This window comes from Gopherus flavomarginatus, chromosome 10 (assembly GCF_025201925.1).
Source record: "Gopherus flavomarginatus isolate rGopFla2 chromosome 10, rGopFla2.mat.asm, whole genome shotgun sequence".
Classification (NCBI taxonomy): Eukaryota; Metazoa; Chordata; order Testudines; family Testudinidae; genus Gopherus; species Gopherus flavomarginatus.
The window spans coordinates 27048061-27072940 of NC_066626.1; the positions used below are offsets into that span (position 1 = coordinate 27048061).

General features: G+C 40.0%; 1 non-coding gene across 1 annotated transcript; it reads right to left on the bottom strand.

The window, feature by feature from the left end:
- Positions 1–23206: 23206 nt before the first annotated feature.
- On the bottom strand, positions 23207–23316 carry LOC127030557 (U6 spliceosomal RNA). Its single transcript, XR_007768418.1, has one exon. It is a non-coding gene; the product is annotated as a U6 spliceosomal RNA (small nuclear RNA).
- Between the last annotated feature and the right edge of the window lie 1564 nt (positions 23317–24880).

Here is a 24880-nt window from a genome sequence, read left to right on the forward strand (position 1 = left end):
TTCAATTGCAGGCTGACATTCTCTCTTTGCTAGACCTTCCCTGCTTGACTTTAAGTGCTGAAGTCAATGGTACTACTCACTTTCATTGGTATGAAGTTAAACATGTGTGTAAGTACCTTGTTGAATCAGAGGATGACCTAACAGAAGATTCTCATGCCAGTTGTTCAACGAAAGCATAAAACCTAGCTTATTGTGAAGGAAATGGGGCATGTAGTCCAGAAAAGCTGGAGTGGTGCTGTGATGGGACCAATAAAAAGACTTTAAATTGTTTTTTTTTTCAATAAATATTCAAATTGCAAAGGATAACAGAGTGGAAGGATGATTTATAAAAAAAAATAAAGAGGTTATAGGCAAACTGTGAATGGAGATTTAGCAACAGAGCTGGATAATCTGGTCACAGGTCATCCATTAGAAGATCACAATTTCCTTGAATGAATTCGCCCAATCATTTCTTCAAATAAATCCTGTTCAGTAGGTCATTTGCAAGCAGTACACAGTGAGCATTCAATATTCAAAATTCAAGTGGTTTTGACTAGAAATGTAGGTCACTCAGTATATTTCTGTTCCCTGAATGGGTGGCTGTCATTCTTAAAATCTGGTGAAAACACTCATGTTTATGAATAGTAAATTCAATTAGTATTTGCTGTTTCCACCTATAAAATTGCTCACTGGAATATTTTTGGAGAGCAAATCCAATAGTCAAGCTTACTGTGAGGAGAGTGGAAAGGAGTTCATTAAAATAATGAGAAAGAATATTCATGGAATGCTGAGACAGTATTCACTCAGCTGTTGTCATCCATAAAAAAGCTGATAGAAATGAGAAGCATTAGGAGAGGAATTAAGGAAGTTGGAAGAAAGACAAAATAAAAGGGACAGAGACAAATAAGGAAATGGAAGTGAAAAAAAATGGGGGTTATGGGCTTCCTTCCGTCCTGTAGCTTCCTTCACTAAGTGTTCTCTTTTTCCCTTTACTCCTCTGCCCCTGCCCCCGGCCCCCGTTTTCTGCCTTATGCCACATGCATAACAGACAATGGTTGGCTCATGTCCTCTACAATTCAAAACCTCATGGTAGCAACATAATCCAGTGAACAAGAAAGAAGGATGGATCAATACACTGGCTAAAGACAGGTCTGCTACAGGAGATAAAGAAGAATAACAGTATTTTAAAATAATATGAATCATAATGGTTTATACAGTGACAGATACTGCAAATGCATGCAATGTCTTTGGGGACCATATTGTATTGAGATTATGCATCACTGTGGGCCACGGATTAAATGCAACTCCAGGTAGGAAGGTTATCACAGTTCCTCTAGGAACTAAAAACATTGGGAGGTGATGAAGGCAAATCACTTGGATTGTGAACACCTCCAGAGAGATACCACCCCCTACATGAAATTAGATTTTTCAGAGACCAACAGGCGAAGAAAAGGCTTTTGATATAAAAAGGTTGCATTTAAACTGACTCATGGCCTTTTCTCTGATCCAGAAAATGGACAGGACTATCTATTCTGAGGGGGCCTCCAACCCTTGTAGAAGTGGGAAAGGCTTTAGCCTACTAGGATCCCATAAGACTAATAGGTAACCTCTGGTAAGCTTCCAGCATGCATATAGGAACTATTCTTGTTTGATATGCTTTTCCTGTAATTCTTTTACCTTAAAAATAAATGTGCTCACTTAGAAGAGCCATGTGGTAACTTGTAACCGCTGACAGTACTGTGTTTGTAGCCCTCAGACAAAAAGCAGTACCTAGGCGCTGGCCATTAGGCAGAGTGGCTTGCTGGGGCTATGGTAGTGTAAAGCAGGAGCTGTGTAGCCTTAAAACCTCAGTCAGGAGGCAGAGAGACACAGATCTCTGCCCAAGAAAGGTGACAACTGGGAGCCTGAAGGTCGGGTCAAAGGTACAGTTAACCCTGAAACTACGACATATACAATAGACAAAAATCAACCACTTTAGGTTATCTCAGAGGATTTCCTTCCCTTTACAGGACTGCCTTCAGCAGAAAAGCTATTTTTGCTGATCCCTTCCATGATGCTTCTCTAGTAAACATTACATTTAAATAGAAGTTTGTATTATGACTTAATGTGATCGAAGCAATTACATTCTGAGTCCAAGTTTCCACTCTGTCTCACGTGCATCATCTTCTACACTGTCACCATAACAAGGCACTATAGAGAGATCAGTGGATAATTCGCTTAGGAGTCTGATTTAAACCAACACACCAGACTTTAGCTTCTCAGAAGAAGATAACACTATTTACTTAAGATCAGCTACGCAGATCTATTGGCGGATGTGACCAGAATCATTGCAGCCTTTTTGGTAGGTAAAACACTATTACTTCCCCTGTTGATACACTTGTCAAGGTATTATGCAATATATACACTACTCATTCAGAATACTGGGTTAAGTGGAACCAGTATAATCTTTCCACTCATGCCAGCCCTGTGTCAGGGAATATGTAAATGAGAATATCATGCAGTGATATGCATTTGTGGTGGTTTCATTATAAGACTGCTTGAATGTGAATGGCCAAATTCCAATTACAGTTATAGATGTGAAACTTCACTGAGCTCACAAATCATAGTCTACACTTCCGTTCACAACAGCTTTGGGCCCTATCAACATTTATGCACTTTCAACTACAATCTTTTAAAAGTTTGGGCATCGTGACACAAATTGAGAACATAAGGCAATGGTTTTGGGGGCAGAGACTTTCTCTCTGTCATATACAATGCCTAGCACAATGGGGCCCTAGCCTCTAGGAAGTCCTGTAATACAAATAATGTTTAAATAATGTATTTATTTATTATTGTTATTATTATTAAGTTCTTGAACTATTATTGTGCCTTGGTACCACAAGGGGTCTCAGAATTATATGACCCTATGTATGATATTACCTGCACTCAATAGGTCACTTTAAAATAAAAAAAAGGAGTGTTTGCCTTTATTTTCATAATTTTTTAGATAAAAAACAGTAAATATTAAAGATAATTAGTAGGAAACAGAATTAGAGAACTCCATCTCATAAAATTGATGCCCTGCTGCTTGGTAATGAATATTTTGCCAAGTGTTTATTTTGAATTAAAGCATCTCAGTCTTCAAATTAAAACTCAGATAGACTCTGGCATTTGAGAGATGAAATATGTGAGTTTCTCTAGAGGGAAACTGTCCATTTAATTCAATTCCTGCGTCACTAGCAGTGACCTAGCTAGGTGAAGGAAAACTCCTTGGCAGATAGCCATGCTACAAAGCTACTCTTTGTAGCATTTGGAAAATGGAAAGTTGTTGATCTTAGGAAATGGTTTCAGTCTGCTGTTAAAAAATGATAAGAACCTGCAATATGGCTCAGAGCTTTGCTTTACTAGTACTCTGACCCTCCATTATCTCCTGACCATCAGAATGGACTGTAGAAATGTGAAGATCAGATGTATTCCAAATAATCTACCCTTTTGCAAGAGTTCTGTCCTGTGTCTTATGAAATAATGGGAAACAAATCTACTATATGCATCCCACAGCTGCCAATGTTTTCTCCCTAAGAACATATCTTTAACAATGGCACCAGGAGTAATATGTGACAAGGAAAATGACAGTGAATACACTGCAAACAGTGAACCAAACCATAGTTATGGAATCTGATGGTTGATGGTGGAAGGAATTATGCATCTTGAATAGCCAGGGCTCATAATCTGTACTGAATATAGTGCTAGTGGAATAATAATGTATTTGATGAAAAGTGGCAAAATTCGATGGATACTTTATACATGGAATAATATTTGACAAGCTCTATTTGTGAACAATTATTGAGCAATTGATCCTGTCAAAAACTGAGCTGTTGCTGCCCCTGAACATTCTTTTTAATGTAAAAATAGTATTTCAGTATACAATGAAGGGCACAAATGCATGAAAAAAATGTATTGAATCAAAAAATGCTGGCAACAGATCAACAAAGCTTCTAACATACTCTATAGCAAGTGGCAAGTGGATGTGTCAGTAAAAACCCCTATAACAACATGACACTATGGGATATTCCTTATCTTCTCCCAAATGTCACAAGCAGAGTCTGGACTAGAATAAACAGTTGTGCATTGTAGAACAAATACTAAAGCTATTAAATACATGTGTTGCTATAATATATGTTACAGATGGGAGGCTAATGCCCCCTGAGGGATTTAATCCCTTACAGCATAATTTGCCTATTCTCTTGTAAGCAATGTCCCCCTCCACAAAAGCTCCAGTAAAAACTAAGCATTGCAACACGCCTTGTGGATCTCCAAACTCATTCATTATGGCACTGTCTCCCTGACAGCGACTTTACTGTTACAAACCTAGAGGTTTGTTTGAAGGCAAGGAAATAAAAGGTGAATGGAACACTAAATTGTTGATAGGGGCATAACCAGCATTAGGCTGGAGTCAGTGTAGCTATGACAAACAGGAACACCTTGGTACTAGAGACAATGGATAAAAACAAAATAAATCTGGAATGTTAAGATCAGCTTATACATGGGCAGAGCATGCAGTACAGGGACTGGTTCCTGAAAAGTAACCAAGCCAGTCATGAAGCCCATGATGCAATATGTAGTTAGGAATGCAGGTGTTAGTAAAGCTGAATATCAGGAAACTTTGGGTTTGTGACATACCCTCCACCTACCTCTTGTGTTTGTTTGAACCTGGCCATCTTGCTGTATGCCAGATAAATATACCTGAGTGACAAATTCCGGAACCAAACTGAATTTTGGGGGATTGAGTGAAGAGGGTCTTGGAGGATGCCAACATTTACTACTCAGTGGTAGATGTATTGATGCTGTTTAGTCAGAATACCCCAGATACAGCAGCATCCTCCCTGAGCTATTCTAACATGTAACTCAAGTGGCAGATTGCATGTAAGGGATTCAGATCGTAAAGTGGGAAGCTTTATTAGACCTGGGTTCTACAAGTTAATGTGAAGGAGAAATGTTGTGCTTACTCTTGGGGAAATACCGTAAAAAAAGCAGAAGACACACAGATAGGCAGTGCTTTACATTTACACTCCTTTTCTGCTTTTGCGTGTGATTTATAAGCACTTTAACTGCTAGGGGTCAATTTTTACTCCCACTTTAATTCTTTTGCAGGTAAGAGCATAGTTTTAGGCTAGCATTTCTCTCCTTTGACTTGTTTTATCAGAGCTGGTCTGTTAATTAGCTCCATGGTTTGGCTTCCTTTGCTGTGAAATATAATTCTGTTATCAGTGAAACCACATTCTGCCCTAGGTGATTTCTGCCTTGGCTTTAATCCTTTTTTTTTAATCCCATGAAATAAAGAGTATTTCCTTACCAGGGTAAGCTGGATAACCCTTTGGTCTAAATAGAGTTCTTTCACTTTGAGATTTCTGATATGCTAAACCTCAGTGAAAGTTTGATAAAAGGTAACTTTGAGGCTTTTAATTAATTATGTACAAAAAGTTGACAGAACTCTACTGGGAGGTATTATTAATAATCCATGCATGTAATATAGTGGGAACATTGTTTATAAATATAAATGAACTAAAAGGTTTGTAACCCTGGAACAAAAGAAAATGAAAAATCAAAGCAGTTGGTAACTGCAAGATTAAATGACTGCTCAAGAGCCACAATTTTATCTTTGTTTTCCAATAAATTCCTGAATGCTGGGGGTGTGGGAGGGGGAACACCCTTGAAACAGCCCCTTAAAGCTCTTACTAGAAGTGAGGCATGGAAACGTTGCTTTAAATATCTCCCACAAATGAAAAGATGCACTCTTACATTACAGAATATCTGAGCACTCACTTGAGAGAGAGAGAGAGAGAGAGAGAGAGAGAGAGAGGTGTTAATAAATCAGATGCAAAGCAGCAACAAATGGAAATGAAAAATCATGGATAAGTGAAAGAAAAAATGGTTGAGAAAATGAAAAAAAATCATAAAAAGGAAGGCTGGGTAAAAAGGGATCTGAATATTAACAAAGCAACACTTTTGTAAAAGAAACAGAGGAAGGGCCAATACACTGTTAGGAACCTTAACACCATATAGCAGGGATTTAAAAGTCATTTCATCATCAGTACTTCACCTAGATTTCAGATTTCTCTTGCTAAGCAGCAGGAAATATTAGCCTTCTGGGAAGGGCAATGCACATCAGAACTGTGGGCTCAGGTAACTCGTAGCCAGCTAGCTTGGGGCAATGAACCTTCCCCATTATAATCTGTGGCCATCATTAAAAGAAACCTCAGCAATTTAAAAAATCACGCTTCTGTCTGAAGACTGCATTCCCATTATAATTACAAGTGGACACCTCAGATTTCTATAATTGAAAGGGATTAACAAAGGAATTTTTTTTAGCTCCTTTATTACTTTGTGCATTTGATAGCCCTTTGTGTATCATCAGTTTAATTGTTCTCAAGAAGACTTAGGGCTAGGTTGTGTCACAAGGACACAGCCAAGAGTGGGGAGAGACAGAACTCCAGGAACGATCCCAGGAAGACATTGTGTCTCAAACAGCTATCCGTTGCTGCAGAGGAGTAATAATTTACGGTTGGCCTATACCATCAGCAAAGCATTACACTCCCCTGTGCTAGCCCAGTGAGATGGGAGGGCAGAGTCAAGGTTCACCCATTCCAAAACATAATCTAGTCCTTCACTAGTTTCTCTGGTGCTTTACACATCAAGAGGAGAAAAGAAAACACTTACCATATTTAACTTTTTTTAAAGGGGTCAGTTAGAAAAACAAATCAAGATGACATTCTCTCTCTTTAACCCTTTCTTTGCTTTTTAGTGGTACTATTTAAACCTTACTAACTCTGTGGCATCTTTTATATGCTAATATTTTCAGTACAGCTGGAGAATGCATCTGATATCTATGTTTTGGATGTAGTGAACAGACAAAAAGTGAAAAATTCTACTTCTTTCCCCATTGCCACTAAATTCTTTTGTGCAGTATGTCGTATGTGATTATCTCTCTGGAAAAGTTTCCAAAAGCATCAGAAGCAGCTTTGCAATATGTACAAATTATATTAAAAGGAGAAATTGTTGGTGCCACCTATCAGAGGAAACACAGAAATGGAAAAATTTTGCATAATACCAAAATGGAGGAGGGGGGAAATAACTCCTGGCTAATACTTTACTGTATGTTTTGTTTATTTCAGACTGAGATGCTTGCATAGCAAACATATGATTTTTAGGTTTTTGTTTTTTTACGGTATGTTTGGGATAAATGAGTTCACGTTCAAATTAGTCATGAAAACATGTAAGGAGCTGAAACTGACAAGCGCGGAGTTAATCTCCAACATGGAGCAATTCCTTCTGCTGTCTTGCCTGTTGTTCCTAAGAGATTTTAGCATTTTAATGGAGTGGACATTAGGTATAAAACTTTAGGAATACTGAAAAGCATCTAGGGAAGTTATGATCTGGGGCTTTCTATGTTTGTTTACCAGTTGACTGGTTATTTTTATATGAATTAGTTTTTATTTAATACAAACCTTTGAAGAAAAGAGTCTTGCCTGAGTACTACTTTGGAATCCCAGGAAGGAATCACAGAGGCTGTTTCATTGCAACATTTTTAACCATCACATAGTATAACTGTGAGGCAAATTTGCACTTCAAACTGTAGCTGGAATCAACACCACCCACAGACAGAGATAATAAAACATCAAAAGAATTATGAAACACACTGATATGTATACATATTTTAAAACTGCACAAAATGAAGAAATCAGGGACACACACCTCAAGTTCTTTTCTAGCTGTTTGCTTATAAGGTGTTTGCTCCTGATTCAAAGTGCAGAATTTTTGTAATATTCTCGCCAGGTTCAACTGATGTAACGTGGTAAAAATGGACATTTTTTATACTTCAAAAAAGTCCTGATTATGGAAATTCCTTTTTTTACAAGAGTCCAGAATTTCACAAGATTCAAATACTACCCAACCTCATTAACTGTACTTGTCCTGATGTTTGCAGTCAGAGTTCTATGGAATGCACTGAGATAACAGAGTGGAGGTTTCAGGAATGCAAAACCAAAAGATCAGTTCCCTGTAACTCAGAATCTTGCCAGTCTTAAATCAGCAGAATCACCAGAGACATCTGTGACTCTGAGAGCCACTCAGAGCCAACTGGCAAAGGGCCCACCATTCTGCAAGTCATATGAGGCCTGACACGCTCATTGCCACAATACACTGTTGTCTTAATAGGCATCTCACAGGTGTTATGTTAGCTACCATATGTAAACTGGTGACACACTGGTCCCGAAAATCTTTGTGTGAAGTATGTGCAGGGTGTGTACAAAGACTGAGAGATGTATGATGGAAAAATGTTCTTAACATGTGTTTGAGAGGCAGCACTTAAACCCAGCTTGCCCTAGACAAAAGAATGTGTATTTACCTGTCTGACCAGCTTGGTTACCCGCAGAGGACAACGAAAATACCTTTACATGTAAGATAAATAGAGCAACAAGCAGGGGGAAAAGACCATTTAATAATCACTCTGGAGGACCGCATCTGCAACCCAGGAACCCTTCCTGGCTCCTGACTTTGGGTAATATAAGAGAAACCAAAAGACCATCAGGGTAATGAAGCAGATCAGGCTCTTTGGGGGCAATGTAATCCCCTGAGGGCACAACAGAGAAGCTGACTGCAAGGGATTGCGACTGGCCTCCCTGGTTCTTGTGCAGAAGGCCTTGTGCCTTCCACTGTGCACTGAGAAGTACCATCCCAAATGAAGGAGTAATATCAGTGTACTCTTTCTGACCTAAGGTGGCTATAAAGTACATTGCAGAGAACAGTAGCTTATGGTCTGTGTGTCTCTCGTATAGCAGTCCATTTAACTGTGGTGAGCAGGAGCATATAATGTCAGAGTAAAGGTCGGAATATTGGCAAAACCCATGTAGTGAGCTGTGCCTCAGCTTCTGAGGTAGATCTATGTGATGGTATGTGAAGCTGGAAATAACAGCCTTCAGCTGATGAAAGTTTTCTTTGGTTTAAGAACAAAGCTGCTGAACGTCACTAGCTGGACCATATTCATTGCTATTTTTATATCAAGGGCAGCTTCTCCATGTGGCAAATGATAAAAGCATTTAATCTCTCTCCTACGACTCTCTCCAGGATGTTTAAAGTTTTCTCTCATACATCTTTGTTAACATTTGTTCCTCAATGTAAGGAATGAGGAGATCCAGCTCCATTAGTCCTTTTAGCCAGGGCAATTCACCTCAGAACTCCCACAAAAGAAGGGCAGGTGCCTTCTTCTCAATCCGATTGCACTGCTTCCCTTTCCTGCTTGGTTCTCTTTTCCATTGTGTGCTCACAGAATTTGCACACGGTGACCTGCAACGAAAAGAAGCTTTTGACAAAATGATGAAATAAGTGGTTGCAAACTTAAACATGACGCATTGACACAGACACCTCTGTTACATGTGTGTGTTTATTGACTACCTGCCCAGTTTTTAATGCTTTCTTTACTGTCCATTTTTTTAAATGCTGGTTTGCATTTCATTGTCTGTCAAGTCAGATGGTCTGAGCTCTGATTTTCTGACTCCAGCAGCTCAATTGACATCCATTGTTTGTAGCAGGTTTTATTCTGTCTCACGAAAAAGACCAGTTCTCACACTTATTTTCTAATTATGCCACCAATGATTATATTGTGAACTAAAAATTGAGGTCCCAAAATCACAAGAAATTCAGGTGGGTAGAAGCTGCAAAATGTGGATCTGGATATAGATTTTAAATACCACAAAGTTCAGGATATCTTGGATCAGCCTCTTATGAAGATAAAGGTCATCAGCAAAATGTGGCTTCAGATCCACTTTCTGCTTAGTAATATCCAGAAAGTTCAGAGTTAGATTTTGACTTTGGGCCCATCTCCACTAAGAAAACAGTTTATTGCTGATTCTGAGCTGTTTCAAGCACCCATTGACCGAATAATTTTTTTTTAAGTTTCTGATCAAACAAATGGCTTTAGAGATCAGTTTTATCACTGAGATTGCTGATGATTTTGCTAATGCTTTGTCAGATTGTAACGTAGTTCCTTCCTGGTCCCACAGGAAAAAATCATAAAGAATTGTAATTGCATTTCCTGTAATGTACAGCAGTGGCTAGACTCTAAATATAATAGAAAAGGGAAAAATATTAAAATGAGTTAACTCTATGGTTAAGCGCTGAATGCTCCAAGAGCAGGAGATACGGTCAGGCAGTATATACTGCAAATAAGGATTTGCTTACACAGTCCCTACTGACGTGTTGCACAGGTAGAAAAAGTGGCTTGTACTAGTATGGTTTATCCTGACTTGAAACGGGACAATGCTGCATCAGGGCACATTACTTTTTATACCACTACTATGTGTCTATCCTTGTGGTTTGAACCAGTGTAGCTACATCAGTGTACTGCAAGTGTGAAAGCCAGGCTTCACTGAAGTCAATGGCAAAAGTGGTAATGACTTTAGCAGGTTAGGACTGCACTGAGAGAATATAGTTGGTAAGGTCAGGTACAAGAGGTCTCTTCCCAGGTGCAGAGAAGTCTCACAGACTTATCTTGTCTTAAATCTAATGTGGGAGACCTTGAGGGAAGGTCTTGCCACAATAATTTGAGAATTAGAAGAGTACCTAAAGGATCAGAGAAAGGCAACCTCATAGAATTTGTTCCCTGGCTCCTTTCCAAAGTACTCAGCCTGCTGGATGATTTTTAATTTGATTTAGAGAGCAAGCATGGATCCTTAGCTCCTAAGCCAGCCTCAAATGCCAAATCTCGTGGACTGATGGCCAAATTTCTCAGATTTACTGTAAAAGAAAAGAAAAAGTGCAGCTAGCTTGTGGAAATAAAGAACTGTTTTGGGCGTTGCCACAAAATAAGATCATGATATTTCAAGATTTTGCAAATATGTGCTTGAGCAGAGAGCCTTTAGACGAGCACAGGAACGTGCCAAGCAGCCAGGGCACAAAGTTTCCAACTCAATTTTATGCCAAGGCTGGTGAGGAAGTGCATCCAGTCCAGAAGCCACAAGAAGCAGAACATTCTTTAAATAGCCTTCAGTGAACTGCGTACCTGTTCTGTGTTATAGCAAGTTTATTTCCCAGTTGTTAGATCTATCCTACCCGCTCTTGGGAGCTTATTCAAAGTTATTGAGACTAACTTTTTTATTTGGATAAATAATTTATTATTTATTTTATTTATTTTATTCACTCGTCTGCTCTAAGCTTTTGTTTTTTTTTAACTTTTGGGGTTTGTCCATCAATTCTCATAAAATGGCTGAATGTGAAGAGCTCCTGCAAGGGAGTTAAGGAAACAGCTCATTTCAAATTGATCTCCTGGGTGTGAACGGTCTGTGGAAAGGATTTATTTAAATTGTGTATTAGCAATATTGAGTGCCTTTGCTCCAGTATTTGTTCTGGGGAATTAATGAAACATTTGACAGCATCCCTGACTGGACAGATCAATATGCACCTGTGCTTGTAATTGAACAAGCCTGCATGAGCTTGGCACTGAAGTACATCAAACAGATCACCGGGGGCAGTGCAGCTGTTGCTCTGTAGAAGGGTGAAGGCTTCAATCAGCATCTACTGTACTACATTTTAAAGGTGGCAGACACTGCTGTGTCACCATGCCTTACTCTGGGGGGTCCTCAGAGCCTGGCAGCTTAACATCCCCTGTGCTGCAAGTGTGAGAGATGGCTTCTCTCCCTGCAAGGCGGCATGGAAAGCTGCGCAGGAGCTGAGCAATGTAGTTGCCCTTCCTATGGACCAATGCAGTAGAGGACAGGACCAATGAAAGTTTACTGAGCTATCTGGATAGCGATTTCCTCACTCTCTGTCACCTCCTACGTCGTCTTCTCACCCTGCCTCTGCCCTTGCCCCGGCTTGTCCTGTTCCTCACATTTCCTGTCTTTCCCTCCCTCTACGCACTTTCACCACCCCACCTAGACCCCCAATCTGTCTATCCTTATTGCCCCCCTTGCCTTTACCGCCCTTTCCCCTCATAACTTCTTCAGCTACTTCCTGCATCCTAACGCCTTCTATAAACTCAGCTGCCTCCTCTGGAACATACAATTGGTTTAGTTCTGTTGACAGTATTAAGTGTTTGATAATTGTTGTCTTTTCATTGAGATCTCCTGTGCTTGATAATACATTAACATATAGGGTAAGCAGACAGCAAGTGTGAAAAATTAGGCTGGGGGTTGGGGGTAATAGGAGCCTATATAAGAAAAAAGACCCCAAAATTGGGAAATCTGGTCACTCTATTGACATATAACCACTTGTGTGTTTTTATACCTTTTCCTTTAACTTGTCTTTTTGTGCTCTTTCCTTCCCTTCTCTGGAGCCCTCTCCTCCCTGCTCTTGGAAATCTGGCAAGCAGTAAGCATCTGGCAAGGCAATTCAAAATCTGTGGAATAAGTGCTTGAGACATTTCATCCATAGACTCTCCTCCTCATGGGCGTCTGTGTGGGGAGTAGGATGGGCTATAACAGAGTAATTGACACAAACATTCCATCACCTGTGTTTGTAAGAGTACACATACAAACATACTTCTTAACACAGCCAAATGGTTCTGAATCTTAATTTTATTTCCTGGAACGTAATGGGACTCAACAATCCAATTAAAAGGAGAAAAGTATACTCATTATTAAAGAAGGTAAATACAGACATAGTGCTTTTGCAGGACACGCACTTGGCTGCAGATGAGGCTGTTAAATTAGAATGTGACTGAGTAGAAAAAGCAGTGTTTTGCTGCTTCTCATCCATATTTACAGGAGTAGCATGCTTTTCCATAAAGCACGGGCAGTAACAGTCTCTGAGTCAATTTCAGATGATCAGGGCAGATTTTTAAGCCCTAAAGTCACTGTAAATGGATCTGAACTAATCATTGCTAATACGTATGGGCCTTACCTGGATGATCTTGAAATCTTTCAAGGGATTTTACTAAATTATATGGAGAGCCCTATATCCCTACTGTGATGGCTGGGGTTTTTAATGAGGTACTGGATCCTTTTATGGACAAATCTTGGCCTCAGGATCATAAGCCAACCAAAGCTAGAATGGCTCTGGAATTACACATTAAGGATCTGAGACTGTGACTTCTGAAGGCTTATACATGCACTGGGTACGGACTCTTCATACTTTTTCTCCATTACATGACTCCTGTTCCCATACAGAATTCTTTTTGATCTCCAGAGACTTGGTTAATTCTGTAATTGACTCTTCCATTAATACAATTGCTGTCTCTGATCATGCCCCTACAACTCATCAAATAGCAAGATGCCTGGTGAGAAACAGCCATGTAGATGGAGATTTAATTCTTCACTGTTATTAAATACCCATTTAAAGAAAAATTGAAAAAAAAACTGGCCAGCTCCTGGAGGCAGACAAACCAACAATATCTCCTTGTGAGCTATTGCAGGAGACCATTTGAGGGGTCTCAGATTTGCAAAGAAGAGGAAATGTGGAGAAAACATAATGGCCCTTGAGAAAAAAATAAAAGAGCTTTATTTGCCTTATGCTACAGCCCCCTTTCCAGGTTTGCTGCAATCCCCGATTAACTGTAGCTATGAACCCAATCAACTGTGTTCAAAATAAGGTGAAATCAGCCTATACTAACTCAGGCAGGATTTCTGAGAATCAGGTCAAAAAGTTGGCAAGTTGCTGGTATACTGCCTATAACAAGAGACCTGCATGTGGAATCACAAGCATTCATGATACACACCATAAATTATGGCAAAGAGTTCTATGGCATCTTATAGACTAATAAATGTATTGGAGGATGAGCTTTCGGGGGTGAATATCCACTTTGTTGGATGCATACATGCATGAAGTGGGTATTCACCTCCAAAAGCTCATCCTCCAATACATTTGTTAGTCTATAAGGTGCCACAGAACTCTTTGTCACTTTTACAGATCCAGACTAACACAGCTACCCCTCTGATACATGATACATTATGTACATCTCCTAAGGATATTAGGAACATAATAATGGTCACACTGGATGAAACCAATGAGGGAATGAATAGAACAGGGCAATTATTGAGTGACCTACACCCTTTCATCCAGTCTCAGTTTCCTAGAGCATGGGGTTGCATCTCTGACCATCTTGGCTAACAGCCACTAATGGAACTATTCTCCATGAACTTATCTAATGTTTTTTTTTGAACCCAGTTATATTTTTGGCCTATACAACATCTCCTGGGAATGAGTTCCACAGGTTGACTGTGTGTTGTGTGATGAAGTACTTCCTTATGTTTGTTTTAAACCTGCTACCTAAATTTCATTGAGTGACTCCCCTGTGTCATGTGGGGAGGTAAATAAAACTTCCTTATCCATGAGAGGACCTTTTCTTTTATCCTATGACTGCCTACTTTGCTGAAGAAACTTTAGTTAGGAAGCTTGTCAACAGCTTTCTGAAAATCCAAGTACACTATATCTCTAAGTCATCCTTTGTTGACATACATGTTGACATCCTCAAATAATTCTAATAGAATGGTGAGGCATTATTTTCCTTTGCAAAAGCTGTGTTCACTCTTCCTCAATGTATTATGTTCACTTATGGGTCTGATAATTCTGTTTTTCACTATAGTTTCTACATATTTTCCTGGTACTGAAGTTATGCTTACTAGCCTGTAATTGCCAGGATAATCTCTGGAGCCTTTTTTAAAAAACTGCTGTTATATTAGCTGTCCTCCAGTCATCTGGTACAGAGGCTGATTTAAGCAGTAGGTTACATACCAGAGTTATTAGTTCTGCAATTTCATATTTGAGTTCCTTCAGAACTCTTGGGTGAATATCATCTAGTCTTGGTGACTTATTATCAATTTTTTCCAAAACTTCCTTTATTAACACCTCAATCTGGGACAGTTCTTTAAAGAATACCTGAAAAGAATGGCTCTTATGTGGGAATCTCCCTCTCATCCTCTAAACTGAAGATGAGGTTACTGAGGCAATTAAAAATATGAAAGTGGGGAATACCCCAGGCCAGATGGCTTCCCTGCCAAATTCTATAGACACTTCTTTGACCTCCAGTCTGACAGGATGCTTAAAATGTTTAATGAGTCACTCCTAGAGGGCGCCCTTCCCCCCATGGGGAGGGAAGTCCTAATGTCAGTTATTCCTAAACCAGGGAGAGATGCCACACTATGTTCCAATTTCACATATTAACAATGATGTCAAAATATTGGCAAAAGTTCTGGTAGTTATACTGGAGAAGGTTTGTGGGGTTGGTTTTGGTATTAATGCATCCAATTCCCCAGCAAGTCTGCTCAGTTCCTCTTTTTGTCCAATCGAGAAAAATAAGGCACCTAAAGTGGTGACTGTGTGGTTATCTGGGCTATCCTAGTTAAGAGGTATGAATTTCATTCTCACTGTCATGCAAAAGCACCTACCAGGGCAACCCAGGCATGCAAACTAGGAAAAAACTTATAATTTGGAAGAACTGGCTGAGCAAGGGCATCCTGTAGATTTCCCATTTAGTCAAGGATGAGGTCTTCTAACATTAAAGCAACTCAGTAGAGTGGCAGTATTTACAATTAAAACACATATTAATGTTTCAGTTTGGTCCAAGTGCCCTAGGACTACCAGAGGCCCTTGGAAATGCTTCATAAATTCTCCAGGCCCATGTCTTCTCTATATGTTTGACTAATGAAGAGGAACTCCATGAGTATGGAGGTATTTGTGAAAATGTGGGAAAGGGAGTAAACACAGCCCATAAAAGAACCCCCATGGCAGAGCACGGAAGGTTAAAAATGCTTCTGTAGATCTCATACAACAGAAGAGTCTATTAAAATATATTGAATACCACAGAGATTGTGCAAGGTGGGGGCCTTTTCCTCTGATGCTTCTTGTTACTGTAATAAAGAAAAAGGAAACTTGATGCATGTGCTATCCGACTGTCCAATAGTCAGGCAGCTGTGGAAAGAGACGGACACGAGTGAATATAGACCTTGGATTCTGTAACTAAATCTCAACTGAAAATTATATCCTAGGTTATATAGCTATTATGCTGGGTTTAACCCCACTACAAAGACTTTGGTGCTTGAGGGCTGCAATGATTATGAAGCCCACAATTTTACAAAATTGGAGGAATAGGCGTATGGCCAGAATAAAGCAGTGGCATTTAGATCTGTCTGAGTTATCGACAAAAGAAAGAATAGTGTATCAATATAGAGAACAATTACATGAATTTGAAGAAATGTGGACCCTGTTTCTTGATACATTTGGATAAAGAATGCTGAGATAGCTCAAACAATGCCAGACTTCCATTCCTCCTGACCTCTCTGCTTTCCTCCTGCCAAGCTGGTCCCCTCACCCCACCACCCTTTTTTGCCTATTTGTGTATTTTTTTATTATTATTAACCCCCTACTCTAACATGTTATATCTGTGTAATGTTGTCTTATCTTGTAATGTCTGATCTTGCAGCTTTGAAAGGTTGTCAAGATGTGTAAATGCATAATATCCTGTGCAATGTGTGGCATTTGGTAACATATACTTATTCACCTTTGTGTATTCTATATTATTTGTTTATTTATTAAAATTAATCACAACTCCTCTCCCAAAATACCTTCCTATATTCGTGTCAATGCCATTAGCAGATGTCGTTTTTATGTCAGCTTCCTGCTCACTTCATGTTCTGTCCCCTTTTGTATTTTCTGCTAAAGTTCTTGCTCAGACGTTGTCTCCCCTATCGCCAACTCTTTACAATAGCTGCCAGTGTCCTATGCTGGATTGTGGCTGATATAACTCATTCCACAAGCTATATCCTATCTCACTTCATTTGCTCCCAGTTTTCTGTTAAATAACAAGTCAGTAACCACTGCTCCTGAGAGTATTTCCTCTTTAAAATAAGCTAAAAGAATACTTTGGGCCAGGAGCTTCCTTCCACAGGACAGAGCAGTTAAAGTCAGTGGAAAAGGGGTGGGGGCAGTACCTTTGTGGAACATTTCCTCTCACTCTCAAGGCATGCAGAGTGGTGTTGAGGGTAGGTGCTCTGAGGCTCAGGAATGGGACAGGTTGGCTGCATGGTGGGTGGAGTCAGAAGAACAGTCACTTTATTCACAGTGAGTCCCCTGTTATGCTGGCAGGTATCCAAACAGCAATCCACTTGGGAGTTAATGCTACTACAATCAGCCTTCCCTTCCCTTTCTGAGGGGAAGAACAGTGCAGGTGTTGGGGAGAAGCCTGGTTTCTCCACAGGGAGAGAGGGATCCAGGAAGTCTCAAACAGGAACTGGAACTGACTGTTGCAAAACCAGGATTCACAAGGCTTCAGCCTGGTTTCCCAGTAGAGGCTCCAGGGGACTTTTTTCCTTCCTGGCTTTTTCCTGAGGGAAAGGACCATCAGTTCCTTTGTTCTCTAAGGTTTAAATGTCTATAAATATAACTGCAGGTTTCCTTTTCATGTGCAATTCCCAATTTTGTGTATTAAGATGGAGAAAATTTGGTATAACACAATTTCCCCAATCTGTTTGCTAGTCTTATACAATTTACCTACATTCATCCCTTCATTTCTAAACATTATCCGCATAGACTGCATTCCCCCATTACACTTTGAGTAGTTGCTTTACTGAAGATGCATAAGCATATGATTTTATTCAAAACCTTCTGTGATTATTCATCCACAGTGCTTTTAAGGAGGTTACTGCTGCCTTTATAATGTATCATAAAATGATATTTACATTAAAATAGAATTTTAAATTTTGTTTTAAACACTTTTAAATATGGAAAGTTTTGAAAGGAAAACCTGCCATTTGAATGCAGCACACCATTAAAGTTCATCTATGCAACTCTGCTGGGGCATATAAGGACGGAGGGAGATGCTCTTACACTGGGGAGCAGCAACTTACTCAAAGTCAAGGGACTACTTATGTGAATAACTGATGTCCAGTGTGATAAAGGAAGGCCACAGGACACACTCAAAGCATGAAGGGCTTGTTGTATCCTTTCCAGCTCAGAGCTGGTGGATTCACTCCTCAGGGAGTGAGATGCTGGCAAACCAGATACCAATTTTTGTCAAGGCTTTAGGCACCAGGCGAGCACTGGAAAATTCGTTGCTTGACACCAATCTCCTTCCCCTGTGTGTTACGGTGGCTAAGATCAGTACTGAACTTATAACAAAGTATTTACTGTTTTGGGGTAGGCAACCTATGGCACGCGTGCTGAAGGTGGCATGCAAGCTGATTTTCAGTGGCACTCACTGCATTTTAATTTAGTTTTAAATGAAGCTTCTTAAACATTTTAAAAATCTTATTTACTTTACATACAGCAATAGTTTAGTTATATATTATAGACTTATAGAAAGAGACCTTCTAAAAATGTTAAAATGTATTACTGGCACGCGAAAACTTAAATTAGAGTGAATAAATCAAGACTCGGCACACCACTTCTGAAAGGTTGCCAACTCCTGGTTTAGACTTTATGAAATGCTTGTAAGTTGCTGCATGCATTAATATCACTTATGGTATCTTTACCACATGCTATAAGGCAATATTTAAGTTTTTGTTTTATGACTAACAAATGTTTGCTCTGAACCTATGAACCAAGTTAGGAGGGGTCATCTCCTAATCTTCATCAATGCTATCAAAACTAAATGTGCCATTGTGGGACATCACGATACAAAGAACATGTTAATTGCCCTTTCACATACATGAAGAAGCTGTGTGCACAAGGGCTTGTCTTATCAGCTTGAATTCTGGAAGAAGGAAATAAAGATGGGGACAAGAATATTTTTCATCTCTTTTGCTGTTTGGACTCTCACAGGTCTGGAACTAAGAAACATAAGCAGAGATCCCCAGGGTCAACCTGGGTTAGCCCTAAAAGACATTCATTTTGTGCTGATAGACTGCTGCACCTCTGTCAGCTTTTGGACAATCAACTTTCACAGACTGTGTGTGTACACGTTTGTCTGCTTTAACCTGTAAATAACTCTTTCATTTCTTTTTCCTAGTTAATAAATCTTTAGTTAGTTTGCTATAGAATTGGCTACAAGCATTGTCTTTGGTGTGCAATCTGAGGTACAAATTGCCCTGGGGTATGTAACTGAGCTCTTGGGGCTGGAAACAGCCTAAAACTTCTGTGATCTTTGGTGAGTAGCAACCATCACTTAGTCCAGCTTGCCTGGCTGGCAAGATAGTCGCCTTGGGCATTCCAATCTATCTGTGACCCTATGGTAAGACTGTTACAGTGATCCAGGAGTTCACATTTGTTACTGGGTTGGTGAAATCTAATTATAGAACATACAACCAGTTTGGGGTGTCTGTCCTGCTTTTTGACAATCTGCCCTGAAGTTGGCACTCATGGCCATGAACTGCTCCGGACGGTGTGACAGGGAGATCAGGAAGTGTTTACATTGCTTCCCACCCTCAAGAGTGGTGTCAGAGAGGGCAAATTTAAATTGCAATGGGGCTCAGTAGGAGCCACGATGGCAGAGTGCTGGGAGTTTGAGGTGGAGGTGGTATATGTGTTTAACTGACATATCCTCTGCCTGTTCTGGGGACTGGGTGAGTCAGTTGGAAGCCTCCATCAGTGTTAGGGCTTCTCTTCACTACCAGGGTAAGTCAACTTAAATTACACTACTTAGCTACGCGAATAATGTAGATGGAGTCGACATAGCTTAGGTCGACTTACCCCAGTATCTTCGCTGCGCTGTGTTAATGGGAGATTTCTCTCTGGTCGAATTCCCTTACTCTTCTTGGGGAGCTGGAGTACTGGGCTTGACCGGATAATGCTCTGCCATCGATTTAGTGGGTCTTCACTAGACCTGCTAAATTGACCCCCAATGCATCAATTGCAGCAGCGTCTCTCTCCCCATAGTGGAGAGAAGCCCTCAGTCTTGTCGAAGCCTTATACTGCTTTAACCCACTTCTGGTGACCTTTCCTTTTCAGGAGATAAGGTGAGCCCAGGCTGTACACAAACAAACCGATCATACATCATGGTATTAATCCAAAATATTACAGCCAACAACACTTTTATTACAGAGCTGTAAACAATCTTTTTTTTCCAGACAGGATGACATAATATGGAAACACCACAGTGTATAGAAGCATTATAGGTGGAACTGAAAGGAGTTTGAAAATAGCTAAGCCTAGACAAATGTAAATACTTGGGCCATAATCAATGTAAGACATGGATAGAGGACCTAGGAATGTCTTGAGATAAATCTCACTCTGTTTCCTTTGGGTGCTCCCCTAATATTATAGAAACATGAGGATAGCTTTGCAGAAGAGGGGTATGTTAGTGTGTGCAGTGTAGGAGTAGAGATTGGTTCTAGGCCAGTTATCTGTAAATAAATCTGGTGCCAATCCAGTGCATGCAATTCCCAAGCAGACTGATGGTGCAAAATTGCCTTTGTTGGATTTGTAGTGTTCCTCCTTTCTGCAGCACAATCCCTTGCTACCCTTCGATCCCTTTCTGCAGCTGCACCCAGTAATCTCCTCTGTGGAAGTTAATACTGGTTGGATTGGTACCAATGTCTGTAGCAAGTTACTACAGACTTTAGAGTCCTTTCTAAGTAGAGCATGCTAGTTGAGTAGTTATTTCCCAGATCCAACTCTCTTGTCTGGCTGGCCTTGCCCCCAGTAGTCACAGAGCACCTGCCATGTGGTGTTTGCACAAAGTGGTTCCTGTAAGCTTGGGAGGAAAGGAAAACATGCCACAGAGCCTCTAATACTTTTCAAATGACTCCCAAGTCTCATGTTAAGGAATAGTAGTTTTCCTCTCAGTATAAGGGAAAGGGGATATTCCAGTCTTGGAGGGGGTAAGTGTTGGACATAGGATTAGAACAAAGAAACTTTTGGCTCACAGTACTGTGCTCAGGTCAGTAGGTTATGTCTCCCTCATATAACCATTGTCATCAATGAGTGATACAGTAGACCAGTGGTTCTCAAACTTTTGTACTCATGGCCCCTTTCACATAGCAAGCCTCTGAGTGCAACCCTCTTATAAATTAAAAGCACTTTAAAATATATTTAATACCATTATAAATGCTGGAGGAAAAGCAGGGTTTGGGGTGGAGGCAACCTCCCCGTGTAATAACCTCGTGACCCCCTGAAGGGTCCCGATCCCCGGTTTGAGAACCCCTGCAGTAGGCACTATTTCACATGATTATCATTGCTGCTCTTCTTTTCTTCAATGTAAGTGGTCTATTTCCCTTCTTGCATCCATGTAAGTCTCATTGACATTGATAGGTTGTAACATATGAGGATAATGAATAAGCCTGATATTGTCAGCTTAGATATTAAGTGCAAAAAGCTAGACAGACAGCAGTGAGATTGGGAGGTTCATGCATCATACTGTCTATGTGGTCAGGACGAGGGTCATTTTTTAACTGGCACACAATATAAATGTCTAACTCTGCACATGAATATAAATGTCTAAGTGAATAGGAATCTTTCTTTGGCCAGCTGCAGCCTTGCTATTTCTTAGGCTCTCTCTGCTTGTTGCAGCTTGTCTCTTTAGCGCTTCAGTGTAGACACTCACTACAGTGACGGAAGGGGTTCTCCTATTGCTGTAGTTAATCCACTTCTCCAAGAGGCAGCAACTAAGTTGACAGAAGAATTCTTCCATTGATCTAGTGTGGTCTATACTGGGGGTTAGGTCGGCTTAATCACATTGCTCAGGGATGTGCATTTTTCACACCCCAGAGCGACGTAGCTAGGTCAACCTATTCTTTTAGTGTCGACCTGACCTTAGAAAAGTCCCTTGAGATGTAATCTCTCTTCTCCCCACATGTAACTGAGGCAGAAGTGCAATCCCATTGATGTGAATGAGATGAACAAAGTCAATTTCAAGTAAAGAAAGAAAAATAAGTGAATGAGTCTGTTTATGAGGGTAGAGAAAATCCCTGACAATTTTGCTACAATATTTTTTCCCTATTGACGTGCATTTTAAATCATCACTGGAAGTAATTCTTTCTTGGGCTGCACATAAATGATGATTTATAACTCATTGCTTCAAGTCAATTCATGTGAGATATAGATTTATATGTATCAATATTTGCACAGCTACATCCACTATAGATGACACGTGGGTTATTTATTAAAGGTAGACCCTCATTTTAATCATCTTTTAAAAACTGCCATGCTGCTTCATTCATCTCCTGTTGCTTTATCCAGTTTTTTTTCCATTTAACAAGTTATTTTGTTAAAGGAGAACTTGTTTTGCAAACATTCCATAGATTTTAGACAGTAATAGATTAATGTATTTTTATATTACATCAGTGTCAATATCAGGAATGCAATTTGGTAAGTTATGCATAGTATAAAGTGAGAAACAAATTTGTCAGGGAATTTTAACTTGGAAATGACTTACACAAATAAATCAGCTCCATGAGAAATAGTTATATTGTCTTCTGGAATATACCATATATCCTGTATTTAGGATTATCCAAAATCTGCACACCAGCCTCCCCTGCAATGCCTCATAGCAAACTCTGGAAGAGAGGAGTGAGTAGATTCCCCCTTCAAAGGCAGTGACTCTCAAGCTTCCAGACTATGGTACCTGAGTCTGATCTGTCTTGTGTACCCCCAAGTGTCACCTCACTTAAAAACTACTTGCTTACAAAATCAGACATAAAAATACAAAACTGTCACAGCACTCTATTACTGAAAAAATTGTTTACTTTCCCATTTGTACCATATAATTATAAAACAAATCAATTGAATATAAACATTGTACTTGTCTGGATGAAATTTTAGTTTGTACTGACTTCGCTAATGCTTTTTATGTAGCCTGTTGTAAAACTAGGCAAATATCCTGATGAGTTGATGTACCCCCTGGAAGACTGCTACATACCCCCAGGGGTAGACGTACCACTGGTTGAGAACCACTGCTCTAGACCACTGCATTGAAGGCAGGAGACAGCACTAGAAGGGTACCTGTCAACTGGTTCGGTCATCTCTATTGCGGCAGGTAGAGCCTACTGTCAGAAAAACTTGGCCTGAACCAATTTCCATTGGAAAATAAAATTCTGTCAAAATCAAAATACTTCGGGAAATCATTTGATTTCACAAAAAAATTGTTTTGGAGAAAAGCCAAAGAACCAGTTGTGGCAATGTTGAAACATTCTCTTTAGACATTTTTGGAAAGAAACGTTTTGAGTTCATATCATCAAATGATTTGTCATTTGTAAGGTTTTAAACTTTGTATTATATATAAAGAATAATATGAAACAATCAAATATCAAAATAGCATATTTTGATTTTGTTGCAATGAAATGTTTCAATCGATCCCAAATTATTTTTTGCCCCCAGATCCTTAGTGAAACATCTGCTGCACAGCAATTCATGAATTTGTGTGTTATTCTTGTGCAGGGACCATAGTAATCTTCTCTGTATTGTACCAGTTCTAGAATATATGCTGCTGTAGCGGCAGGTATGAAAGTTTATGTTTGGGGGAACATGTGGTTGTGAGAACTGCACATTCTTGCTCATTTCTATTAAGCACTTGTGAGGCACTCAGATACTAGGGCAATAGGAGCCAAATAAGTAATTTTGATAGACAGATTTAATAGTTTCTTTCTATTGTATGTAAAGGGCATGCTGTAAATGCTGCAGTTCAGTAAATCTCCTTGTTTTAATGGCACTCTTCATACTGGGGCCATACTGATCAGTCTGCTGAGTAGTGAGTTAAGGCTATTTGAGATGGTTAATTTAGGCAGTAAAAGTTTCAGACATCTCTTAAACCAAGTGCTGAAGCTTTATTTTACAGCCTCACAGTGCAGTGTTAATGCCATTAGCCACATATAAGGATAAGATTTAGTCAAGGAGATCACGTATTCCCTGACTTTAATGAATCCCTGTGACTTCTTTGGCTTCAACTGGTGTGTCTGCGGTGGAAGCAAGAGCTGTCAGCCCCCATGGCAGGGGTGGGGGATGGAGCTGTCTGCTGCCACGGATGTGGCAGGGGTTGAAGCCCCCCTGGCAGTTAGGCTCGGATGGTCAGTCCCATCCCCCTGATCCTCCACCAGTACCTCAACCCACACAGCTATTCTTAGCACACTAGCCTAGACCCTGCTAACAGGCTTGCACCCAGCTGCAATACAGTCATACCCTAAATTGCTTATTCATGCTCTACCTCATTGTGGGAACTCTAGTTTGCAGAGTAATCTCTTGCGGACCACATGGCAAGTAACCAAACAATGAAGGCTTTGCACAGGAGTTTTTTTAAAGACAATAACTTTTACCTTCAAAGCTCACAAGCGTTATAGCTCTTTAGGAAAAACAACAAAAGCCTCGACATGGGAGAGAGCATATATGTGCATCTCTCTTCTTGTGATTCCTAAGCCAATCAGTGTGTCAGGTAGGTAGGCCTCTCCTGTCCTCTGCCTCCTGCAATCTGATGCTTGTCTCTCAATGGTCAGCCAGTGAGAAAAATGGAGCTTAGAGCAGATCTGACCTTTAAATAAGATTTCTACCCTTTCTGTTGGGTGACCAACTGATCAGCTGCAAAACACAGGTCAGCTTGTTACCTGGGAAGTTCCAGCTGCATGGACTACAAACTTGGAACACCAGTTCCCTACAGCCTGGCTTCTCTTTGTAGCATGCCCATTGTGCTAGGGGGTCCGTCCCAGTGATTGGAAAACAATCAAAGTTGATGACTGTTCTGTTGGCCTTTCAGGAAGGTGTCAGGTACTACAATAAACTGCCCTAGGTCTGTCCTTGATGGCTCAATCCATCACAGAGATTAATTGTTCTTGCTACAGATATTTGTGTTCGTAATTGATAATGATAGTTTGGAAAATATTCAGAATATACAGTGGAAGCATTTGTTAATGGGTTAGGAAAGCTTTCAAGTCTAAATGACCAGTTTTAATTCAGTCAAGGTAATTAGTGATTATTGTTACCATATTATGGCAGTTTATCAGCCTGTAGGAAATGAGTTTATTGGCCTCAGCATCACAAAACCCCTTCTAACACATGCAAAAAGCAGTCTCAG